A 26,568-nucleotide genomic window follows, 5' to 3' on the forward strand; every position below is an offset into this window, starting at 1 on the left:
CGATATTTAAACAGAACCTATCAGATACACTTTAATTGACAGATAGTACATCCAATTTGGATTTGGATAGCTATCCAGGTCAGACCTCATGGGTGACGTTTTCTATCTGTTAAGGCAAAGTGGGATACCTAGTCAGTTGTACAACTGAATGCATTCAACTGAAATGTGTCTTCCACATTTAACCCAACCCCTCTGAATCAGAGAGGTGCGGTGGGCTGCCATAATCAACATCCACGTCTTCGGTACCCGGGGAACAGTGGGTTAACTGCCTTGCTCAGTGGCAGAACAACAGATTTTGACCTTGTCAGCTCGGGGATTCGATCCAGTAACCTTTCGGTTACTTGCCAAACAGTGTGGAAATGTGCAAAATGTCCAAAATAGTTCCAGACACTTTCCTATACATTTTAAATGTTTGAAATTCTGTCAGATCTCTGAAATTTTACACATTATGATAGTGGTTTAGGGTACCAGTCCATAACACACAGCCCATTGCTGTCTGATCAAGGTTACTTGAATTTGCTCGGTCATTTGCAAGAAAAAATGTGGCCTATTAGGCTATTAGATGGAGAAGGACCCTATACATTAATAGATTTTTACTACACTCATACTAATTCTATTAATTTCAGTCATTTGGCCAATCCTGACTTAATATAATGGCATTAGCGATTTTTAGGCATATGCTGGTGGCAACATTCATTATAGGACGACTTGTGCTGTCTGTCGAGGATCATGTATCCCATCTCAGTGTCATAGGCTATAGCCTATTTTTCTATGATAGGCCTTTCTGTAAACGCTGATACATCCTGACAAAATACACCATATGAGGGGTCTAATGTAATTTTCTGGACCTTCTAAACCCCATAACTGATCCAAAATGGTTGTACAATCAGGACTTTATTTCAGCATTCAAACTAGCCTACATCACTGCAGTTTACAGCCAAGACAATAATTGTGTACTAACAATAATACATTCCTCGTTGCCCTTTGTTGTTGTAGCCTAGGACGTAGAATAATGGTATTTTCTAAAAACGTAGGCCTAGATCTTCCATTTGATTGTCTGCTACAGCACCAAGTCTCCAGGAGTGATGCAGCCTACAACCATGCATGTTGAATTACTGCAATAGCCTATTACACGGTTACAAATTTAGTCTATAAAATAGTCAAATAATACATTATTGTGGGTTCGATTCCAGGGGCCACGAATGGAAAATGAATGCATGCTGACGCTTTGGATTAAAGCGTCTCCATAATGTCACATGTATTATTTTTTAGCACACCTCATATTTGTGAGATATCGAACATTTTCTTTTGACAGTAGCTATGGGCTGCCTGTGCATTCTGAGAAGACAGAAGAAAACAAAACTGCTTATCTAAACCGGGTAAATTCTGAATTGTATCACCAACTGTGTGACTTTGACATTAGTATTTCTTTGTCCTAACCCAAGGATCCATGCCACATTTTTGCTGAACCTGAACATAGACAAAGTTTCATTCAAGATTGAGATCTTACATCACCAAGTCAACAATAGGTTACTATTTCCTGTCTAAGTATTTCTTTGTCCTAACCCAAGGTTGCATGCCACATTTTTGCCGTTTATAATGTTGACCATAATAAACGTCTTTCAGTCCACTGGATGTTTACCAAACTCACTAAAAGTGGCAGGAATGAAGCCTCTCTTGAAAAAGCCAAACCTTGACCCAGAAAATATAAAAAAATCAATTGGCCTATATTGAATCTCCCATTACTCTCAAAAAAAATAAAAGCTGTTGCGCAGCAACTCACTGCCTTCCTGAAGACAAACCATGTATATGAAACACTTCAGTCTGGTTTTATACCCTACCATAGCACTGAGACTGCACTTGTGAAGGTGGTAAATTACCTTTTAATGGCGTCAGACTGAGGCTCTGCATCTGTCCTCGTGCTCCTAGACCTTAGTGCTGCTTTTGATACCATCGATCACCACATTCTTTTGGAGAGATTGGAAACCCAAATTGGTCTACATGGACAAGTTCTGGCCTGGTTTAGATCTTTCCTGTCAAAAATATATCAGTTTGTCTCTGTAGATGGTTTGTCCTCTGACAAATCAACTGTAAATGTCAGTGTTCCTCAAGGGTCTGTTTCAGGACCACTATTGTTTTCACTATATATTTTACCTCTTGGTGATGTCACTCAAAAACATAATGTTAAATTTCACTGCTATGTGGATGACACACAGCTGTACATTTTGATGAAACATGGTGAAGCCCCAAAATTGCCCTCCCTGGGTGCCTGTTTTTCAGACATAAGGAAGTGGATGGCGGCAAGTGTTCTACTTTTAAACTTGGACAAAACAGAGATGCTATTTCTAGGACCCAAGAAACAAAGAGACCTTCTGTTGAATATGACAATTAATCGTGATGGTTGTGCAGTCGTCTCAAATAAAACTGTGAAGGATCTCGGCGTTACTCTGGACCCTGATCTCTCTTTTGACGAACATATCAAGACTGTTTCAAGAACAGCTTTTTTCCATCTAAGTATCATTGCAAAAATCAGAAACTTTCTGTCCAAAAATGATGCAGAAAAATGAATCTATGCTTTTGTCACTTCTAGGTTAGACTACTGCAATGCTCTACTTTCCGGCTAACCGGATAAAGCACTAAATAAACTTCAATTATAGCCAAACATGGCTGTTAGAATCTTGACTAAAACCACTGGCTTCCTGTTAAGGCTAGGGCTGATTTTAAGGTTTTACTGCTAACGTACAACGCATTACATGTGCTTGCTCCTACCTATCTTTCCAATTTGGTCCTGCCGTACATACCTATACGTACACTACGGTCACAAGATGCAGGCCTCCTTACTGTCCCTAGAATTTCTAAGCAAACAGCTGGAGGCAGGGCTTTCTCTTATAGTGCTCCATTTTTATGGAATGGTCTGCCTATCCATGTGAGAGACGCGGTCTAGACCTTTAAGTCTTTATTGAAGACTCATCTCTTCGGTAGGTCCTATGATTGAGTGTAGTCTGGCCCAGGAGTGTGAAGGTGAAGGGAAAGGCACTGAAGTCTGCCTGGCTGGTTCCACTCTCTCCACTGGGATTCTCTGCCTCAAACCCTATTACAGGGGCTGAGTCACTGGCTTACTGGTGTTCTTCTGTGCCTTCCCTAGGAGGGGCGCGCCACTTGGGTGGGTTGAGTCACTGACGTGATCTTCCTGTCCGGGTTGGCGCCCCCCCTTGGGTTCGTACCATGGGGAGATCTTCGTGGGCTATACTAGGCCTTGTCTCAGGATAGTAAGTTGGTGGTTGAAGATATCCCTCTAGTGGTATGGGAGCTGTGCTTTGGCAAAGTGGGTGGGGTTATATCCTGCCTGTTTGGCCCTGTCCGGGGGTATCGTCGGACAGGGCCACAGTGTCTCCCGTCCTCTCCTGGCTCAGCCTCCAGTATTTACGCTGCAATAGTTTATGTGTCGGGAGCTAGGGTCAGTCTGTTTATATCTGGAGTATTTCTCCTGTCTTATCCGGTGTCCTGTGTTAATTTAAGAATGCTCTCTGTAATTCTTTCTCTCGCTCTCTTTGAGGACTTGAGACCTAGGACCATGCCTCAGGACTACCTGACCTGATGATTTCTTGATGTACCCAGTCCACCTGGTCGTGCTGCTGCTCCGGTTTCAACTGTTCTGCCTGCGGCTATGGAACCCTGACCTGTCACCGGACGTGCTACCTTGTTCCAGACCTGCTGTTTTCAATTTTTTAGAGACAGCAGGAGCGGTAGAGATACTCTGAATGATCGGCTATGAAAAGCCAACTGACATTTACTCCTGAGGTGCTGACCTGTTGCACCCTCTACAACCACTGTGGTTATTATTATTTGACCCTGCTGGTCATTTATGAAACATCTTGGCCATGTTCTGTTATAATCTCCACCAGGCACAGCCAGAAGAGGACTGGCCACCCCTCATTGCCTGGTTTCACTCTAGGTTTCTTCCTAGGTTCTGGCCTTTCTAGGGAGTTTTTCCGAGCCACCGTGCTTCTACACCTGCATTGTTTGCTGTTTGGGGTTTTAGGCTGGGTTTCTGTACAGCACTTTGAGATATCAGCGGATGTAAGAAGGGCTATATAAATACATTTGATTGATTGACTTTTTTACAAATCTGTGATTGTAATTTTCAACATAGTAAATAGCAGCAAACATGTATTGTCAGTTGCCCACATCAATGCCTGCTGAAGTATCCTTAATAGGGAGCTAGCATTACCTCAAAAACCAAAAACACATGATCCAAGCAGTGTTGGCCTCTGCTGCTCGAGCCGTCTGCCTTGCAACGGTCGTTGTGAGAGTCAGTCAGTTGGTTAACAGCCAGAGAAGATACCAAAAAGTTTAAAATAGGTATTTGTAGCTATTGTAGTTGTAGTAGTGTATTTCATCATAGTCGCTAACTCGTTTGTGACATTGTAGCTAACTTGTCTTCATTTCTGGACTGGTCACGGTTGTTGTCAAAGTTTATCTGTTAACGTCAGCCAAAGTTAATGTTAGCTTGCTAGCTATCTTAGCTAACTGGTAGAGGAAAGGTATAGTATCTAGCTAAGTCAATACGTTTAAAGTCTATACAGTCAATGGGTCAATCAGCTGCTGTCTTCTTTCATTGGAAAGCAAATCTATAAAAAATAAAAAAGCTATATTGTAAAACAAAATTCTAGAGGTTGAATGATTCATGTTTCCAGCTGATCCCATTCCTTATTTGAACCCCATTTAAAGCGATGTGCTCGACAGTACATGTTTTGTTTGTCTTCCTACCAGCAGACTCTGTCTCTCCACTCTCAGCTCCAAATACTCAAAATGTGAATCTGAAGGCTGGCACCCTGAGCCTGAGCTGGTGTGGCTGGACAGTAAAGTAGTCAATCTCACATGTGAAAACTCTTCAAGGGTGTGTGGACTTTCACAAGGCTGTTATGCAGGTGAATGAGGACCCAAAAGCGACTTGGCGAAAACAGAGTCTTTAATCCAGTTTAAGGAAATAGCAATACTCCTAGACAAATCGGAGCGGTAAATAAAGCTTAAAAAACAATTCCACTCGTAATCACGAGAACAGACTGGAGACTCGATCATAAACTGCAGGTTGCCTCGGGAAGGCACTTGACCGTAGCAGACTCAGACACCTGCTCACCACGCAGCATCTGAGGGAAACACGACACGACAGGGCGATACAAAGACACAGCACGGTGAACAATATACAAGGATCCGACAGGACAGAAACGGAAAACAAGGGGAGAAATAGGGACTCTAATCAGGGGAAAAGATAGGGAACAGGTGTGGGAAGACTAAATGATTGATTAGGGGAATAGGAACAGCTGGGAGCAGGAACGGAACGATAGAGAGAAGAGAGAGAGGGAGGGAGAGAGAAAAAGGGGAACGAACCTAAAAAGACCAGCAGGGGGAAAACGAACAGAAGGAAAAGCAAAATGACAAGACAATATAAGACAAAACATGACAGTACCCCCCCACTCACCGAGCGCCTCCTGGCGCACTCGAGGAGGAATCCTGGCGGCAACGGAGGAAATCATCAATCAGTGAACGGTCCAGCACGTCCCGAGACGGAACCCAACTCCTCTCCTCAGGACCGTAACCCTCCCAATCCACTAAGTATTGGTGACCCCGTCCCCGAGAACGCATGTCCATGATCCTACGTACCTTGTAAATAGGTGCGCTCTCGACAAGGACGGGAGGGGGAGGGAAGATGAACGGGGTGCGAAGAAAGGGCTTGACACAGGAGACATGGAAGACAGGATGGACGCGACGAAGATGTCACGGAAGAAGCAGTCGCACAGCGACAGGATTGACGACCTGGGAGACACGGAACGGACCAATGAACCGCGGAGTCAACTTACGAGAAGCTGTCGTAAGAGGAAGGTTGCGAGTGGAAAGCCACACTCTCTGGCCGCAACAATACCTTGGACTCTTAATCCTACGTTTATTGGCGGCTCTCACAGTCTGTGCCCTGTAACGGCAAAGTGCAGACCTCACCCTCCTCCAGGTGCGCTCACAACGTTGGACAAACGCTTGAGCGGAGGGAACGCTGGACTCGGCAAGCTGGGATGAGAACAGAGGAGGCTGGTAACCCAGACTACTCTGAAACGGAGATAACCCGGTAGCAGACGAAGGAAGCGAGTTGTGAGCGTATTCTGCCCAGGGGAGCTGTTCTGCCCAAGACGCAGGGTTTCTGAAAGAAAGGCTGCGTAGTATGCGACCAATCGTCTGATTGGCCCTCTCTGCTTGACCGTTAGACTGGGGATGAAACCCGGAAGAGAGACTGACGGACGCACCAATCAAACGACAGAACTCCCTCCAAAACTGTGACGTGAATTGCGGACCTCTGTCTGAAACGGCGTCTAACGGGAGGCCATGAATTCTGAACACATTCTCGATGATGATTTGTGCCGTCTCCTTAGCGGAAGGAAGTTTAGCGAGGGGAATGAAATGTGCCGCCTTAGAGAACCTATCGACAACCGTAAGAATCATAGTCTTCCCCGCAGACAAAGGCAGACCGGTAATGAAGTCTAGGGCGATGTGAGACCATGGTCGAGAAGGAATGGGGAGCGGTCTGAGACGACCGGCAGGAGGAGAGTTACCTGACTTAGTCTGCGCGCAGTCCGAACAAGCAGCCACGAAACGGCGCGTGTCACGCTCCTGAGTCGGCCACCAAAAGCGCTGGCGAATAGAAGCAAGAGTGCCTCGAACACCGGGATGACCAGCTAACTTGGCAGAGTGAGCCCACTGAAGAACTAAAAAGACGGGATAAGGCATCAGGCTTGGTGTTCTTGCTACCCGGACGGTAAGAAATCACAAACTCGAAACGAGCGAAAAATAATGCCCAACGAGCTTGACAAGCATTAAGTCGTTTGGCAGAACGGATGTACTCAAGGTTCTTATGGTCTGTCCAAACGACAAAAGGAACGGTCGCCCCCTCCAACCACTGTCGCCATTCGCCTAGGGCTAAGCGGATGGCGAGCAGTTCACGGTTACCCACATCATAGTTGCGTTCAGATGGCGACAGGCGATGAGAAAAATAAGCGCAAGGATGAACCTTATCGTCAGACTGGAAGCGCTGGGATAGAATGGCTCCCACGCCTACCTCTGAAGCGTCAACCTCGACAATGAATTGTCTAGTGACGTCAGGAGTAACGAGGATAGGATCGGACGTAAAACGTTCTTTTAGAAGATCAAAAGCTCCCTGGGCGGAACCGGACCACTTAAAACACGTCTTGACAGAAGTAAGAGCTGTGAGAGGGGCAGCAACTTGACCGAAATTACGAATGAAACGCCGATAGAAATTAGCGAAACCTAGAAAGCGCTGCAACTCGACACGTGACCTTGGAACGGGCCACTCACTGACAGCTTGGACCTTAGCAGAATCCATCTGAATGCCTTCAGCGGAAATAACGGAACCGAGAAAAGTAACGGAGGAGACATGAAAAGAGCACTTCTCAGCCTTCACGTAGAGACAATTCTCTAAAAGGCGCTGGAGAACACGTCGAACGTGCTGAACATGAATCTCGAGTGACGGTGAAAAAATCAGGATATCGTCAAGGTAGACAAAAACAAAGATGTTCAGCATGTCTCTCAGAACATCATTAACTAATGCCTGAAAAACAGCTGGCGCATTGGCGAGACCAAACGGCAGAACCCGGTACTCAAAATGCCCTAACGGAGTGTTAAACGCCGTTTTCCACTCGTCCCCCTCTCTGATGCGCACGAGATGGTAAGCGTTACGAAGGTCCAACTTAGTAAAGCACCTGGCTCCCTGCAGAATCTCGAAGGCTGATGACATAAGGGGAAGCGGATAACGATTCTTAACCGTTATGTCATTCAGCCCTCGATAATCCACGCAGGGGCGCAGAGTACCGTCCTTTTTCTTAACAAAAAAAAACCCCGCCCCGGCCGGAGAGGAAGAAGGCACTATGGTACCGGCGTCAAGAGAAACAGACAAATAATCCTCGAGAGCCTTACGTTCGGGAGCCGACAGAGAGTATAGTCTACCCCAAGGAGGAGTGGTCCCCGGAAGGAGATCAATACTACAATCATACGACCGGTGAGGAGGAAGGGAGTTGGCTCGGGACCGACTGAAGACCGTGCGCAGATCATGATATTCCTCCGGCACTCCTGTCAAATCGCCAGGTTCCTCCTGAGAAGTGGGGACAGAAGAAATGGGAGGGATGGCAGACGTTAAACACTTCACATGACAAGAAACGTTCCAGGATAGGATAGAATTACTAGACCAATTAATAGAAGGATTATGACATACTAGCCAGGGATGACCCAAAACAACAGGTGTAAAAGGTGAACGAAAAATCAAAAAAGAAATAGTCTCACTGTGGTTACCAGATACTGTGAGGGTTAAAGGTAGTGTCTCAAATCTGATACTGGGAAGATGACTACCATCTAAGGCGAACATGGGCGTAGGCTTGTCTAACTGTCTGAAAGGAATGTCATGTTTCCGAGCCCATGCTTCGTCCATGAAACAACCCTCAGCCCCAGAGTCTATCAAGGCACTGCATGTAGCACCCGAACCGGTCCAGCGTAGATGGACCGACATAGTAGTACAGGATCTAGATGGAGAGACCTGAGTAGTAGCGCTCACCAGTAGCCCTCCGCTTACTGATGAGCTCTGGCTTTTACTGGACATGAATTGACAAAATGTCCATCAAATCCGCAATAGAGGCACAGGCGGTTGGTGATCCTCCGTTCCCTCTCCTTAGTCGAGATGCGAATACCTCCCAGCTGCATGGGCTCAGTCTCTGAGCCAGAGGAGGGAGATGGTTGCGGTGCGGAGCAGGGAAACACAGTTGACGCGAGCTCTCTTCCACGAGCTTGGTGACGAAGATCTACCCGTCGTTCTATGCGGATGGCGAGAGCAATCAAAGAGTCCACACTGGAAGGAACCTCCCGGGAGAGAATCTCATCTTTAACCACTGCGTGGAGTCCCTCCAGAAAACGAGCGAGCAGCGCCGGCTCGTTCCAGTCACTAGAGGCAGCAAGAGTGCGAAACTCTATAGAGTAATCCGTTATGGATCGATCACCTTGGCATAGGGAAGCCAGGGCCCTAGAAGCCTCCCTACCAAAAACTGAACGGTCAAAAACCCGAATCATCTCCTCTTTAAAGTTCTGGTAATTGTTAGAACAATCAGCCCTTGCCTCCCAGATAGCTGTGCCCCACTCTCGAGCCCGGCCAGTAAGGAGTGAAATGACGTAAGCAACCCGAGCTCTCTCTCTAGAGTATGTGTTGGGTTGGAGAGAGAACACAATATCACACTGGGTGAGAAAGGAGCGGCACTCCTTGGGCTGCCCGGAGTAGCAAGGTGGGTTATTAACCCTAGGTTCCGGAGGCTCGGCAGACCAGGAAGTAACAGGTGGCACGAGACGAAGACTCTGGAACTGTCCAGAGAGGTCGGAAACCTGAGCGGCCAGGTTCTCCATGGCATGACGAGCAGCAGACAATTCCTGCTCGTGTCTGCCGAGCATGGCTCCTTGGATCTCGATGGCAGTGTTACGAGCGTCTGTAGTCGCTGGGTCCATTCTTTGGTCGGATCCTTCTGTTATGCAGGTGAATGAGGACCCAAAAGCGACTTGGCGAAAACAGAGTCTTTAATCCAGTTTAAGGAAATAGCAATACTCCTAGACAAATCGGAGCGGTAAATAAAGCTTAAAAAACAATTCCACTCGTAATCACGAGAACAGACTGGAGACTCGATCATAAACTGCAGGTTGCCTCGGGAAGGCACTTGACCGTAGCAGACTCAGACACCTGCTCACCACGCAGCATCTGAGGGAAACACGACACGACAGGGCGATACAAAGACACAGCACGGTGAACAATATACAAGGATCCGACAGGACAGAAACGGAAAACAAGGGGAGAAATAGGGACTCTAATCAGGGGAAAAGATAGGGAACAGGTGTGGGAAGACTAAATGATTGATTAGGGGAATAGGAACAGCTGGGAGCAGGAACGGAACGATAGAGAGAAGAGAGAGAGGGAGGGAGAGAGAAAAAGGGGAACGAACCTAAAAAGACCAGCAGGGGGAAAACGAACAGAAGGAAAAGCAAAATGACAAGACAATATAAGACAAAACATGACAAAGGCACAGTATAACCATTGATTATTGAATAAATACATTGTAAATGCTTGTTGACCTTACTTGAACTGTTCTTACCTAACAGAGCCAAACATACAGTGCATAAGGATTTAGGCCCCTTTTCCCACATTTTGTTATGTTACAGCCTTATTCTAAAATTGATGAAATATTTTTTTTCCTCATCAATCTACACACAATACCCCATAATGACAAAGTGAAAAAAAATTTTGGGGATATTTTAGCAAATTTATACAAAATAATATATCACAGATATGGCTTATTTACATAGTGTTAAGACCCTTTGCTATTAGACTTGAAATTGAGCTCAGATGCATCATGTTTCCATTGATCATCTTTGAGATGTTTCTGCAACTTGATTGGAGTCCACCTGTGGTAAATTAAATTGATTGAACGTGATTTGGAAATGCACACACCTGTCTATATAAGGTCCCACTGTTGACAGTGCATGTCAGAGCAAAAACCAAGTCATGAGGTCGAAGGAATTCTCCATAGAGCGCCAAGACAGGATTGTGTCGAGGCACAGATCTGGGGAAGGGTACCAAAACATTTCTGCAGCATTGAAGATCCCCAAGAACACAATGTCCTCCATCATTCTTAACCTCTTGATTCTAGCCATCCCGGATCCGGGATCGTGAATACAGCCTCAAGCTCATTACCATAACGCAACGTTAACTATTCATGAAAATCACAAATGAAATGAAATAAATATATTAGCTCTCAAGCATAGCCTTTTGTTAACAACACTGTCATCTCAGATTTCCACAATATGCTTTTGAACCATAGCTAAACAAGCATTTGTGTAACAGTATTGATAGCCTAGCATAGCATTAAGCCTGGCATTCAGCATACAACATTTTCACAAAAACAAGAAAAGCATTCAAATAAAATCATTTATCTTTGAAGAACTTCAGATGTTTTCAATGAGGAGACTTTCAGTTAGACAGCAAATATTCAGTTTTTACAAAAAGATTATTTGTGTAGACAAATCGCTCCGTTTTCTTCATCACGTTTGGGTATGGAAAAAAATGAAAATTAAGTCATTTTAACATGAACTTTTTTTCCAAATTAACTCCATAATATTGACAGAAACATGGCAAATGTTGTTTAGAATCAATCCTCAAGGTGTTTTTCACATATCTATCGATAATAAATCCTTCGTGGCAGTTTGTTATGCAGGTGAATGAGGACCCAAAAGCGACTTGGCGAAAACAGAGTCTTTAATCCAGTAAAGTAAATATTCAATACTCCTAGACAAATCGGAGCGGTAAATAAAGCATAAAGAACAATTCCACTCGTAATGACGAGAACAGACTGGAGACTCGATCATAAACTGCAGGTTGCCTCGGGAAGGCACTTGACCGTAGCAGACTCAGACACCTGCTCACCACGCAGCATCTGAGGGAAACACGACACGACAGGGCGATACAAAGACACAGCACGGTGAACAATATACAAGGATCCGACAGGACAGAAACGGAAAACAAGGGGAGAAATAGGGACTCTAATCAGGGGAAAAGATAGGGAACAGGTGTGGGAAGACTAAATGATTGATTAGGGGAATAGGAACAGCTGGGAGCAGGAACGGAACGATAGAGAGAAGAGAGAGAGGAAGGGAGAGAGAAAAAGGGGAACGAACCTAAAAAGACCAGCAGGGGGAAAACGAACAGAAGGAAAAGCAAAATGACAAGACAATATAAGACAAAACATGACACCGTTGACTTTCTCCTCTGAAGAAATGGAATGCGCATGGACCAAGAGATTACGCAATAATTTCGACGCAGGACACCGGGCTGGGGCACTCACAGATAATATCTTTGCAATTTTTGGAAACGTCAGAGTTTTTTCTTTCCAAAGCTGTCAATTACATGCATAGTCGAGCATCTTTTCGTGACAAAATATCTTGTTTAAAACTGGAACGTTTTTTATCCAAAAATTAAAAGAGCGCCCCCTATCTCGAAGAAGTTAAATGGAAGAAGTTTAGAAACACCAACACTCTTCCTGGAGCTGGTCGCCCGGGAAAACTGAGCAATCGGGGGAGAAGGGTCTTGGTCAGGGAGGTGACCAAGAACCCGATGACGCCTCCCGGGTGGCGCAGTAGTTAAGGTCCCTGGGTTCGCGCCCAGGCTCTGTCGTAACCGGCCGCGACCGGGAGGTCCGTGGGGCGACGCACAATTGGCCTAGCGTCATTCGGGTTAGGGAGGGCTTGGTCGGTAGGGATGTCCTTGTCTCATCGCGCACCAGCGACTCCTGTGGCGGGCCGGGCGCAGTGCGCGCTAACCAAGGTTGCCAGGTGCACAGTGTATCCTCCGACACATAGGTGCGGCAGGCTTCCGGGTTGGATGCGCACTGTGTTAAGAAGCAGTATGGCTGGTTCGGTCGTGTATCGGAGGACGCATGACTTTCAACCTTCGTCTCTCCCGAGCCCGTACGGGAGTTGTAGACAATGAGACAAGATAGTAGCTACTACAACAATTGGATACCACGAAATTGGGGAGAAAAAGGGGTAAAATTCAACAGCAAAAAAAGAACCCCATGACAGAGCTCCAGAGTTCCTCTGTGGAGATGGGAAAACCTTCCAGAAGGACAACCATCTTTGCATCACTCCATTAATCAGGCCTTTATGGTAGAATAGCCAGATGGAAGCCACTCCTCAGTAAAAGACACATGACAGCCCGCTTGGAGTTTGCAAAAAGGCACCTAAACGACTCCGACCATGAGAAACAAGATTCTCTAGTCTGATGAAACCAAGATTGAACTGTTTGGCCTGAATGCCAAGCGTCACGTCTGGAGGACACCTGGTGCGATCCCTACGGTGAAGCATGGTGGTGGCAGCATCATGCTGTGGGGATGTTTTTCAGTGGCAGGGACTCGGAGACTAGTCAGATTGAGGCAATGATGAATGGAGCAAAGTACAGAGAGGTCCTTGATGAAAACCTGCTCCAGAGCTCTCAGGACCTCAGACTGGGGAAAAGGATCACCTTCCAACAGGACAACGACCCTAAGCTCACAGACAAGACAACACAAGAGTGGCTTCAGGACAAGTCTCTGAATGTCCTTGAGTGGCCCAGCCAGAGCCCGGACTTGAACCCGATCGAACATCTCTGGGGAGACCTGAAAATGGCTGTGCAGCCACGGTCCCCATCCAACCTAACAGAGCTTGAGAGGATCTGCAGAGATGAATGGGGGAAAATCTTAAATACAGGTGTGCAAAGCTTGTAGCGTCATACCCAAGAAGACTCAAGGCTGTAATCGCTGCCAAAGGTGCTTCAATAAAGTACTGAGTAAAGGGTCTGAGTATTTATGCATATGTGATATATTTTTATGTTTTTAATGTAAACTCAGCAAAAAAAGAAACATCCTCTCTCTGTCAACTGCGTTTATTTTCATCAAACTTTACATGTGTAAATATTTCAACGAACATAACAAGATTCAACAACTGAGACACAAAATCAAGAAGTTCCACAGACATGTGACTAACAGAAATGGAATAATGTGTCCCTGAAAAAAAGGGGGGATCAAAATCAAAAGTAACAGTCAGTATCTGGTGTGGCCACCAGCTGCATTAAGTACTGCAGTGCATCTCCTCCTCATGGACTGCCCCATATTTGCCCGTTCTTGTGAGATGTTACCCCACTCTTCCACCAAGGCACCTGCAAGTTCCCGGACATTTCTGAGGGGAATGGTCCTAGCCCTCACTCTCCGATCCAACAGGTCCCAGACGTGCTCAATGGGCTCTTCGCTGGCCATGGCAGAACACTGACATTCCTGTCTTGCAGGAAATCCCACACAGAACGAGCAGGATGGCTGGTGGCATTGCCATGCTGGAGAGTCGTGTCAGGATGAGCTTGCAGGAAGGGTACCACATGAGGGAGGACGATGTCTTCCCTGTAACACACAGCGTTGAGATTGTCTGCAATGACAACAAGCTCAGTCCGATGATGCCTTGACACACCGTCCCAGACCATGATGGACCCTCCACCTCCAAATCGATCCCGATCCAGAGTACAGGCCTCGGTGTAACGCTCATTCATTCGACGATAAACGTGAATCCAACCATCACCCCTGGTGAGACAAAACCACAACTCGCCAGTGAAGCGCACTTTTTGCCAGTCCTGTCTTGTCCAGTGACGATGGGTTTGTGCCCATAGACGACGTTGTTGCCGGTGATGTCTGGTGAGGACCTCCTTACAACAGGCCTACAAGCCCTTGGTCCAGCCTCTCTCAGCCTGAGCACTGATGGAGGGATTGTGCATTCCTGGTGTAATTCGGGCAGTTGTTGTTGCCATCCTGTACCTGTCCCGCAGTTGTGATGTTCGGATGTGGTGATCATGTGCAGGTGTTGTTACAAGTGGTCTGCCACTGCAAGGACGATCAGCTGTCCGTCCTGTCTCCCTGTAGCGCTGTCTTAGTTGTCTCACAGTACGGACATTGCAATTTAGGCAGCATGCCTAAGGCACGTTCATGCAGATGAGCAGGGACCCTGGGCATCTTTCTTTTGGTGTTTTTCAGAGTCATGAAATGCCTGAAATGCATGAATGCATGAAATGCCTCTTTAGTGTCCTAGGTGTCCATAACTGTGACCTTAATTGCCTACCGTCTGTAAGCTGTTAGAGTCTTAACGACCATTCCGCAGGTGCATGTTCATTAATTGTTTATGGTTCATTGAACAAGCATGGAAAACAGTGTTTAAACCCTTTACAATGAAGATCTGTGAAGTTTTGTGGATTTTTACTAATTATCTTTGAAAGACAGGGTCCTGAATAAGTTTAGGGGGGGAAACGATTGAATCCATTTTTGAATACAGCGGTAACGTCACAAAGTGGAACAAGTCTGAAGGGGTCTGAATACTTTCCGAATGCACATATACATGTAAGGGATAAACACTGACGCTTTCTACATTATCATGAAATAATGGATGACTTGGTATTGCCCGATAATGGTATTAGTTCCAGATAATGTACAGAGTCAAAGTGTTTATACCGCTAATGCCACGGTTGCCAAAGAAAACACAGTTACTGGTAAAAATGACATGTTTTCATTGAGATTTTAATTTTGATGAGTACATTTGGACTATTTCATCCTTCCACTAAACCTGATTCTTAGTTCTATCGGTTAGGTTGCTGGAGAAGCTTACATGTTGTTCATTCTGCTTGTTTGATTGCTGTGCAGGCTGGCAATGTTCTTATCCCTTGCTTACATTTACATTTACATTTAAGTCATTTAGCAGACGCTCTTATCCAGAGCGACTGCTTGCTAGCTAACAAAGTCTCGTCAACTTTGCAGATAGAATAACATCAAAGTACCTGCATTTGCATTTGTTTAAGCTGTTTTCTAGTGACATTTATTTGGATACATCCATGCTACTGTACATACAGTGTATGGATGGCACCCATACAATGTCTATTTCATCTATTTAAATCAAAGTTGTCATGTCTTTTTCTATGTTTATGTTGTTCATAGTTCGGTTGATAGCTGCAATATTACTACCTACACATAATATAATATAAATACCTATTTTTAATATAAATCTTTTATATAGGGGGATGGGGTAAAATCAAGAGGATTTGAACCATTGCTTGGCTTAATCTGGCCTAAAATGGCAGATTCGGGCCTTGTTTGTACTTTCACTCTAACTGCCTTAGACTGTCGAGTTTGAGAAACAGACACCTCACAAGTCCTCAACTGGCAGCTTCATTAAATAGTACCCGCAAAACACCCGTCTCAACGTCAACAGTGACGAGGCGACTTCGGGATGCTGGCCTTCAGGTCCCATTTTTAGTTTTTGTTGACTCGACCTGAATCGGACCCCCAAACTTTCAAACTCAAGGTGGACAATAACTACAAGGCCACTGAGTTGGTCAGAATGCCATAGATGGTGGTCAAAATGTGTTCAATCAATCCACAATGACTGCTATGTTATTTAGTTGTGTGATTTTGTTCACTATTCCAACCCCCCCCCCCAATTCTATGAGAACTGCCGACAGAGAGATAGAGATCAGTCCATTAGTGATCTGAAGCTTTTTATTTGGAGAAACTACGCTGAACTCATGGAGAATGAGACGAAGCAGCAGAGAGACGGACCGAAGGTCTCAATGAGGAGTTGGAGCAGGAAATTACTGAGCTACAGAGGAGATGCACTGAGCAGCTTTCACACACTGAAGACCACCTCCACCTCCTGCAGGTGAGTCTCTCTCTCCCTCCATCTCCCTCTCTGGTCACTTGGTATAAACAGACATTCCTCTCCATGACTAATGTTGTCATTTCTGTGTGTGTGTCTCTCTCCCTCTCCCTCACTCTCTCTGGTCAATTGGTATAAGTTAATAGACATCTCTCTTTCAGCCAAAAGTTGTTTTCTCTCTCTCGTCTTCCATCCGAGGAATGGTCTGATATCAGTGTTCACAGTGATCGGTCCGTGAGGACAAAGAGGATTCTTGTCTGGGTTAAGTTAATTCAAGGCAGTACAGTTGAAGTAGGAAGTTTACATAAAACTTAGCCAAATACATTTAAACTCAGTTTTTCACAATTCCTGACATTTAATCCAAGTAAAAATTCCCTGTTTTAGGTCAGTTAGGATCACCACTTTATTTTAAGAATGTGAAATGTCAGAATAATAGTAGAGAGAATTATTTACTTCAGGATTTGTTTCTTTCATCACTTTCCCAGTGGGTCAGAAGTTTACATACACTCAATTAGTATTTGGTAGCATTGCCTTTTAAATTGTTTAACTTGAGTCAAACGTTTTGGGTAGCCTTCCACAAGCTTCCCACAATAAATTGGGTGAATTTTGGCCCAATTTCCCTGACAGAGCTGGTGTAACTGAGTCAGGTTTGTAGGCCTCCTTGCTCAAACATGCTTTATCAGTTCTGCCCACAAATGTTCTATGGGATTGAGGTCAGGGCTTTGTGATGGTCACTCCAATACCTTGACTTGTTATCCTTAAGCCATTTTGCCACAACTTTGGAAGTATGCTTGGGATCATAGTCCATTTGGAAGACCCATTTGCGACCAAGCTCTAACTTCCTGACTGATGTCTTGAGATGTTGCTTCAATATATCCACATAATTTCCCTACCTCATGATGCCATCTATTTTGTGAAGTACACCAGTCCCTCCTGCAGCAAAGCACCCCCACAACATGATACTTCCACCCCTTGTCACGGTCGTCCTCCTCTTCATCTGAAGAGGAGAAGCGAGAAGGATCGGAGGACCAAAATGCAGCGTGATATGTGTTCATGTTGAATGTTTAATTAAAGAAAGAACTGAACACTGAAACACTATACAAAAACAGTAAACAAAATAACAACCGTGAAGCTAATGCGAGCTGCGCTGAAACAAGCCATCAACATAGACAATCACCCACAAACAAACAGTGCAACCCAGGCTACCTAAGTATGATTCTCAATCAGAGACAACTAATGACACCTGCCTCTGATTGAGAACCATACTAGGCCGAAACATAGAAATACCCAAATCATAGAAAAACAAACATAGACTGCCCACCCAACTCACGCCCTGACCATACTAAATAAATACAAAACAAAGGAAATAAAGGTCAGAACGTGACACCCCTGTGCTTCACGGTTGGGATGGTGTTCTTCGGCTTGCAAGCATCCCCCTTTTTCCTCCAAACATAATGATGGTCATTATGGCCAAACAGTTACATTTTTGTTTCATCAGACCAGAGGACATTTCTCCGAAAAGTATGATCTTTGTCCCCATGTGCAGTTGCAAACCGTAGTCTGGCTTTTTTTGTGGTGGTTTTGGAGCAGTGGCTTCTTCCTTGCTGAGCTGCCTTTCAGGTTATGTCGATATAGGACTTGTTTTACTGTGGATATAGATGCTTTTGTACCTGTTTCCTCAAGCATCTTCATAAGGTCCTTTGCTGTTGTTCTGGGATTGATTTGCACTTTTCGCACAAAAGTACGTTCATCTCTAGGAGACGGAACGCGTCTCCTTCCTGAGTGGTATGACTGCTGCGTGGTCCCATGGTGTTTATACTTGCATACTATTGTTTGTACAGATGAACGTGGTACCTTCAGGCGTTTGGAAATTTCTCCCAAGGATGAATCAGACTTGTGGAGGTCTACAATTTTCTTGGCTGATTTCTTTTGATTTTCTCATGATGTCAAGCAAAGAGGCAGTTTGAAGGTAGGCCTTGAAATACGTCCACAGGTAGACCTCCAATTTACTCAAATGATGTCATTTAGCCTATCAGAAGCTTCTAAAGCCATAACATCATTTTCTGAAATTTTCCAAGCTGTTTAAAAGCACAGTCAACTTAGTGTATGTAAACTCATGACCCACTGGAATTGTGATACAGTAAATTATAAGTGAAATAATCCGTCTGTAAACAATTGTTGCCAAAATTACTTTTGTCATGCATAAAGTAGATGTCCTAGCCGACTTGCCAAAACTGTAGTTTGTTAACAAGAAGTTTGTGGATTGGTTGAAAAACGAGTTTTAATGACTCCAACCTAAGTGTATGTGAACTTCCGACTTCATCTGTGTCTAGTGTTGCTAAGTGTTGGTAAGGTTACTTTCATGACATAATACTTTTTGTGTTCATTTAAAGTTGATCATCAGACTAGAATGGTATCTTTTGTGTCCACAGAACTGAGGGGGGTGCAGCAGTCTGAAGGTACAGTACGTTCTGGTCACAAAAGTTCACATTTCTATACACACTCTCTTCAACATTTCTATTTCAATACACACACACACTTTCCTTATTCTACAGTGGATGAGACTAGACCCCGACACAGAAAATGATTATCTCATGCTGTCAGGTGATGGGAAACAACTGAAAGGTGGAGACACCAGACATAATCTTCCTGACAACCCAAAGAGGTTTGATCAGTATGGCTGTGTCCAGGGAAAAGAGGGCTTTTCCTCAGGGAGATTCTACTGTGAGGTACAGGTTAAAGAGAAGACTGGCTGGTCGGTGGGAGTGGCCCGGGAGTCTGTCAACCAGAAAGGAATCTATTTTTTGCTGTTGATTTATTTCTTTACTTATCTATTGTTCACCTAATAACTTTTTCTGAACTTAAAAATGTCACTGTTGGTTAGAGCCTGTAAGTAAGCATTTCACCGTAAGGTCTACACCTGTTGTATTCGGCGCACGTGACAAATAAACTATGCTTTGATTTGAACACTGAGCCCTGGCAATCGATTCTGGTCTGTGTGGCTGTGTCATGAAGAGTACAAAGCTTTTTATGGCCCCAGTGTCCCTGTCTATCTCAATCAGAAACCCCCAGAAGATGGGGGTGTTTGTGAATTATGAGGAGGGTCCTTCTGTGATGTAAAGGCCAGGTCTCATATCTACTCTTTCACTGGCTTTACATTCACTGAGAAACTCTATCTATACTTGAACCCCTCCCTTTATGATGGTGGTAAGAACTCAGCCCCATTGTTGATCAATTCTGTGAAAAAGTTTAGAATTGCCATGCTGGGTTTCACTCATATCAGCTAAAAACAAGCAGAAGCGTCTCGTGGGCACGTGATCACCAAAACTGGACAATTGAGGATTGGAAAAACATTGCCTGGAAAATGACAGAAAGTTCAGTTTACTTAAGTGGACTGCGCAGTCCCCAGACCTCAACCCAATAGAGCATATTTTGGATGAGATGGAACAGGCTGTTCGCAGCATGAATGGTACCGCCGTCCAATCTGCAGCAACTGCATGATGCCATCGCATCAGCATAGACCAACATCCCTGTGGAACATTTCCGACACCTTGTAGAATGCCCCAAATAATTCAGGCTGTTCTGGAGGCAAAGGGGGTTTCGACCCAGTACTTGAAGTATATGCCTAATGGTGACTCCCATTATAAACTGCTATATAAATACTGTATATGATTTCTCTCATTATAAACTACTATATAACTACTGTATATAATGTCTCCCATTAGAAACGACCATTTAATGTAATATATTCCATTATAAACTACTATATAACTACTGTATATAATGTCTTCCATTATAAACTACTATATAATTATTGTATACAATGTCTCCTATTATAAACTACTATATAACTACTGTATGTGATGTCTCCCATTATAAACTACTATATAACTACTGTATATAATGTCTCCCATTATAAACTACTATATAACTACTGTATATGATGTGATGTCTCCCATTATACACTACTATATAACTACTGTATATAATGTCTCTCATTATAAACTACTATATAACTACTGTATATGATGTGAAGTCTCCCATTTTGAAGTCTGCATCCCTATTCAGTTTGATGTAACATGTTGTGTTGTGAAAGTCCTGCAATTTCTCCATAAATGGAAACTGAGATTAGATTTCTTTCCCCTTTAGTTCATTAGTGCATTGGAGTGATGCTCAGATGCTGCCCAAACACCATCAGAGCCCTATACATACTAATCTATTAATCAATGAGGAATTGAATAGCAGTTAGTCAAGGAACGTTTGCTCTGACAGACAAATCTGATCCATCGATAGAGATCATAATCTGAGATTATAATCTGAGATCATAATCTGATTTATAATTTTTGTTCTCCTCAATACCTGTAACGGCTCAGTTTATTGGGAGTTGATCTTGTGAAACTATCAAGGTACAGGAGAAGACCCAGATGCAGACAGTTTTGAAGTAACAAAAGTGTATTACAAAAACAGTGGGGCAGGCAAACGTCAGGTCAAGGGTCAGGGCAGAGGTCAGTAATCCAGAACAGAGTCTGAAAGGTACAGAACGTCAGGCAGGGTCAGGGCAGGCAGAGGTCAGTAATCCAGAACAGAGTCTGAAAGGTACAGAACGTCAGGCAGGGTCAGGGCAGGCAGAGGTCAGTAATCCAGAACAGAGTCTGAAAGGTACAGAACGTCAGGCAGGGTCAGGGCAGGCAGAGGTCAGTAATCCAGAACAGAGTCTGAAAGGTACAGAACGTCAAGCAGGGTCAGGGCAGGCAGAGGTCAGTAATCCTGGGTAGTGTGACAAGGTACAGATTTGTAGGCAGGGTCAGAGTCAGGGCAGGCAAAATGGTCAAAACTGGGAAACTAGAAAACAGGAACTAGAGAAAGATGGGAGCACTGGAAAAATGCTAGTAGGCTGGAAACAGGAGACAAAGGGCTGTGAGACATAGGTTTAATCTTAGACACATGAAAAGTGTGATGTATACGGAGGGTACAGGGCAACAGAAGACGGCAACAGAAGATGAACAGCAGTGGTGCTAATAATCTTGATTACTTTCTTATATCATTCTCTCTGGCACCAAAGGTTTTAAAAGGGATGATAGGGGACAGAATCCGGTCGGATCATCACATAATTGGCATATGTATTACTCTTAAAGAATTTCCACATGGGCGAGGATATTGGAAATTTTATCAAAGCCTACTGGATGATAACTTGTTTATAACTAGGACAGAAGAATTTATATCTGACCTTTTCCGACATAACATAGGTGCAGCAGATCCCATTATTTTATAGGACACTTTTAAATGTGCTTTTAGAGGCCATACAATTCAGTACTCATCTATAAAACAAAAGCAATTTAGATCAAAAGAGTCCATATTAACAAAGGAAATTGAAGGACTAACAGTACAGTTAGATAGCAATAAAAACGGTACTATAGAGGCACAGAATAAGTTAGAGGAAAAACAAAAATAAATGGAGGAACTTATTCAAGAAAGATCCAGTGTAATATATTATGAGAAATTAAGCGAACTGGATGGAATATGGGGAAAAATGCACCAAATTATTTTTCAATCTTCAACATAGAAATGCTACCAAAAGAAAATGTATTGAAACTTGTTACAAATGACGGAGGCACGCATGATTCACCTATTGATATTTTGAAAGAGGAAGTAAAGTACTTTAAGAATATGTTTTTGTTTCAGTCTCCATCTCCACTGACCGAAGGTAATTGTATAGATTTTTTCCTATTAATAATGTCAGATTAACAGCCGTAAAGAAAGACTCATGTGAAGACCAAATTACAGAGGAACTTCTTGATGCAAATCAAGCCTTTAAGGATGGGAAAACTCCAGGGCTGGATGGCATACCAGTGGAAGTATACTAAACCTTTTTTTGATATACTCAGAGGACCATTATTAGCATTTTTTAACCACTCCTATATAAATGGTAGATTATCGGACACTCAACAAGAAGGTCTAATTTCATTATTAATGAAACAGGATCCAAGTGGTATATACTGTATAACGATCCAGTCCAAAATTGGAGGCCTCTTACACCTCTTACACATCAGTGTTTGTGATGCAAAACTTCTAGCTAAATGCTTGGTGCATAGAATTCAAAAGGTAGTGTCAGATATTGTTCATCCTAATCAAATCGTTTTTTTTTTACATGTACGATACATTGGAGATAATATAAGACAAGTACTGGAAACAATATAATACTATGAAATATCGGGGGACACCAGGCCTGGTTTTCATAGCTGATCTTGAAAAGGCTTTTGATAAAATATGACTGGAGTTTATATATAAATGCCTAGAATATTTCAATTTTAGAGAATCTCTTATAAAATGGGTTAAAGTTATGTATAGTAACCCTAGGCATAAAATAGTAAATAATGGAAACATCTCAGAAAGTTCTAAACTGTCATGAGGAGTAAAAAGAGGTTGTCCACTATCGGCATATCTATTTATTATTGCAATCGAAATGTTAGCTGTTAAAATTAGATCCAACAATAATATTAAGGGATTAGAAATCTGTGGCTTAAAAACGAAGGTGTCATTGAACGCTGATGATTCATGTTTTCTTTTAAAACCACAATTAGAATCCCTCCACAGCCTCATAGAGGATCTAGATACATTTGCTAACCTCTCCGGATTAAAACCAAATTATGACAAGTGTACTATATTACATATTGGATCACTAAAAAATGTAACTTTTACATTACTGCGTAGTTTACCAATTAAATGGTCTGACGGGGATGTGGACATACTCGGTACATAAATCCTGAAAGAAAGAAATGATCTCACTCCAATACATGTTTATAGAAAGTTAGCAAAAATAGATAAGATCTTGCTACCATGGAAAGGAAAATACCTATCTATTTGTGGAAAAATCACCCTGATTAACTCTTTAGTCATATCAGTTTACCTATTTGCTTATGGTTTTGCCTACACCTAGTGCTTTTTAAATTATATGAACAAAAAATATTATATTTTATTTGGAATGGCAAGTCAGACAAAATTAAAAGGATCTATTTATATAACAAATATTAATTCGGAGGGCAGAAATGATCAAATATTAATGTATTAGACCTCTCACTAAAGGTATCAGTCATACAAAGGTTATACTTAAATCCAAAATGGTTCTCTAGTAAATTGGTTGGTGTCACGTCCTGACCTTAGTTCCTTTTTTATGTCTCTGTTTTAGTTTGGTCAGGGCGTGACCTCCCTTCTTTCCGGAGCTGCCAGAGTCTCCCTCCTGTCCGGAGCTGCCAGAGTCTCCCTCCTGTCCGGAGCTGCCAGAGTCTCCCTCCTGTCCGGAGCCCGCTGTAAGGGTCGCCAGTCCGAGTTCGGCGACGAGGATCGCCGCTCCAAAGGCGCCACTTAAGTGGGCCAAGACTATGGTGGAGTGTGGTCCATGTCCCGTGCCAGAGCCGCCACTGCGGACAGATGCCCACTCAGACCCTCCCCTATGGGTTTAGGTTTTGCGTCCGGAGTCCGCACCTTTGGGGGGGGGGGGTGTACTGTCACGTCCTGACCTTAGATCCCTTTTTATGTCTCTGTTTTAGTTTGGTCAGGGTGTGAGTTGGGGTGGGCATTCTATGTTTTTGTTCCAGGTTTTGTATTTCTGTGTTTGGCCTGGTATAGTTCCAAATCAGAGGCAGTGGTCTATCGTTGTCTCTGATTGAGAACCATACTTAGGTAGCCTGTTTTCTCACTATTATATTGTGGGTAGTTATTTTCTGGTTAGTGTGTTTCACCTGACAGGACTGTGTCGTTTCTTTCATTCACTTTGTTATTTTGTTTTGTGTGTTCAGTTCTAATAAATTAACATGGACACTTACCACGCTGCATATGGTCCGATCCTTCCTACTCCTCCTCAGACGAAGAGGAGAAACGTTACAGTAGGAATGTTCAAGAATGGCCTTTTTCCCTTTATTCAGATTACAACTGCTCACTTTCGGTTGTTTGAAAACGAAATCATCTCCAAAATATAATTATTTTTTAAACAAGCCTTAGAAAGTTGGTTGCAATTTCAGTTTACTCCACCTGAAAAGACAGAACAAATAATACAACAAATATTATGGTAACTCAAACATACTAACTGATTTTTAAAAAAGTGATTTTTCGATAAATCCATTTTTGTTACTTATACCATAAATAGGACTGGCGGAGTTATGTCACACATGCAGCTAACACAGACATATGAAAATGTCTGCTCTACCCAAAATTATAACCAATTGCAGCATTACCACAAAAATGGAAGAGGCAAGTAGAAAGAGGCAAGGAAAGTAAGGAACTTGTTTGTTGGCCCTGCATTAAAGAACATAAATGGTTACAGAAAAGTGTGATAAACAAAAATATATACCAATTTCATTTAGGGATTAAAAGATTGACAGCTGTGCCATATAAATTGCAAAATATTTGGGAAGAGATTTTCGATGTACCCATTCCATGGCACATGGTTCATGAATTGACACGCAAAACAACGCTGGATTCAAAACTTCTAATTTTTCAATTTAAATTATTATACGTAATTCTTGCAACCAATAGAAAGTTTTATGGGGGGATACAATCTTCCCAGCTTTGCAGATTTTGATGTGAGGAGACAGAGTCATTAGATCATTTATTTTGTTATTGTCCATATTTTTTGGTCACAGGTCCAGGAATGGCTGAAGAATTGCAACATTCACCTAGAACTAACGCTGCAGATAGCAATACTGGGTGATTTGAAAAGTCATAGTCAATCAATCAATAATATAATCATTATTTTAGCAAAAATGTTTGCCTTTAATTTACAATCTGTAGAAGCTATGAGAATAGAAATGTTCAGTACATTTGAGAAGCATCACGGCACAGTTGAAAAATATATGGCAAATAGAAATCCAAAATGGATGGTTAAGAGAAATGGGAGGGGTTGAATAGAGCTGAAGGGGGCGACTAATAACAAGATAACCAATGTAAAACAGACAGGGTCTGTAAAATGTATATAGGTTCAGAAATGTTGTGAAATAGCACAGTTACGAATACAAATCAAACTGGATGGACATCAGAAATAGAGGAAGGACTACAAACAAACAAAGTATAACTATTGTAAAATAGATTGTGTCTGTAAAATGTGTATAATATGTATAAACGGAAGGTAGAAGCCTAAGTGTTATTGTTTACTAGTTTACTCCAATTGGGGGAGGGGTGGTTGTCATGCAGGTGAAAGAGGACCCAAAAGCGACTTAACAGAAACAGAGTTTATTTAAGTCCAAAACGGAATAACAGAAATCCTCTAGACTTGTAGAGGGGAAACAACTGGAGAAGCGGCCACAGACTGCAGGTCGCTTTCGGGTAGGCGCAGGCCGTAGTCGACAGAGACACCTGCTCACACGCAGCATCTGATGAAGGCAAAAAAAACACGACAGGACAGGGCGATACACAATCATAGCAAAAACACGACAGGACAGGGCGAAACGCAATCACAGCATGGTGAATACAATACAAGGAACCGACGGGACAGGAACGGAACACAAAGGAATAAATAGGGACTCTAATCAGGGGAAAGGATCGGGAACAGGTGTGGGAAGACTAAATGATGATTAGGGGAATAGGAACAGCTGGGAGCAGGAACGGAACGATAGAGAGCGAGAGAGTGAGAGAGGGAGGGGGAGAGAGAGGGCTAGAAGGAGGGAAAGAACCAAATAAGACCAGCAGAGGGAAACGAATAGCATGGGGAGCACAGGGACAAGACAAGATAATAAATGACAAACATGACAGTACCCCCCCCCACTCACCGAGCGCCTCCTGGCGCTCTCGAGGAGGAACACTGGCGGCAACGGAGGAAATCATAGATCAAACGGTCCAGCACGTCCCGAGAAAGAACCCAACTCCTCTCCTCAGGACCGTAACGAAAAACGATAAAAAGGGAAACTAGGGTACTACTCTAAAAAAAAAATGAGAACTAGGGACAGACTGAGACACAGCAAGGGCAGGGACAAGAACAGGAGAGATGCGATGGCAGGGAACAGACTGAGACCCAGCAAGACCAGGAGCAGAAGCAGAAAAAAAATTACCAGACTTCTTCTGCGCGCAGTCTGAACACGCAGCCACGAAACGGCGCGTGTCACGCTCCTGAGTCGGCCACCAAAAGCGCTGGCGAATAGACGCAAGAGTGCCTCGAACACCGGGATGACCAGCTAACTTGGCAGAGTGAGCCCACTGAAGAACAGCCAGACGAGTGGAAACAGGAACGAAAAGGAGGTTACTAGGACAAGCGCGCGGCGACGCAGTGTGCGT

The sequence above is a fragment of the Oncorhynchus gorbuscha genome, linkage group LG13, assembly GCF_021184085.1.
Source record: "Oncorhynchus gorbuscha isolate QuinsamMale2020 ecotype Even-year linkage group LG13, OgorEven_v1.0, whole genome shotgun sequence".
Lineage (NCBI taxonomy): Eukaryota > Metazoa > Chordata > Actinopteri > Salmoniformes > Salmonidae > Oncorhynchus > Oncorhynchus gorbuscha.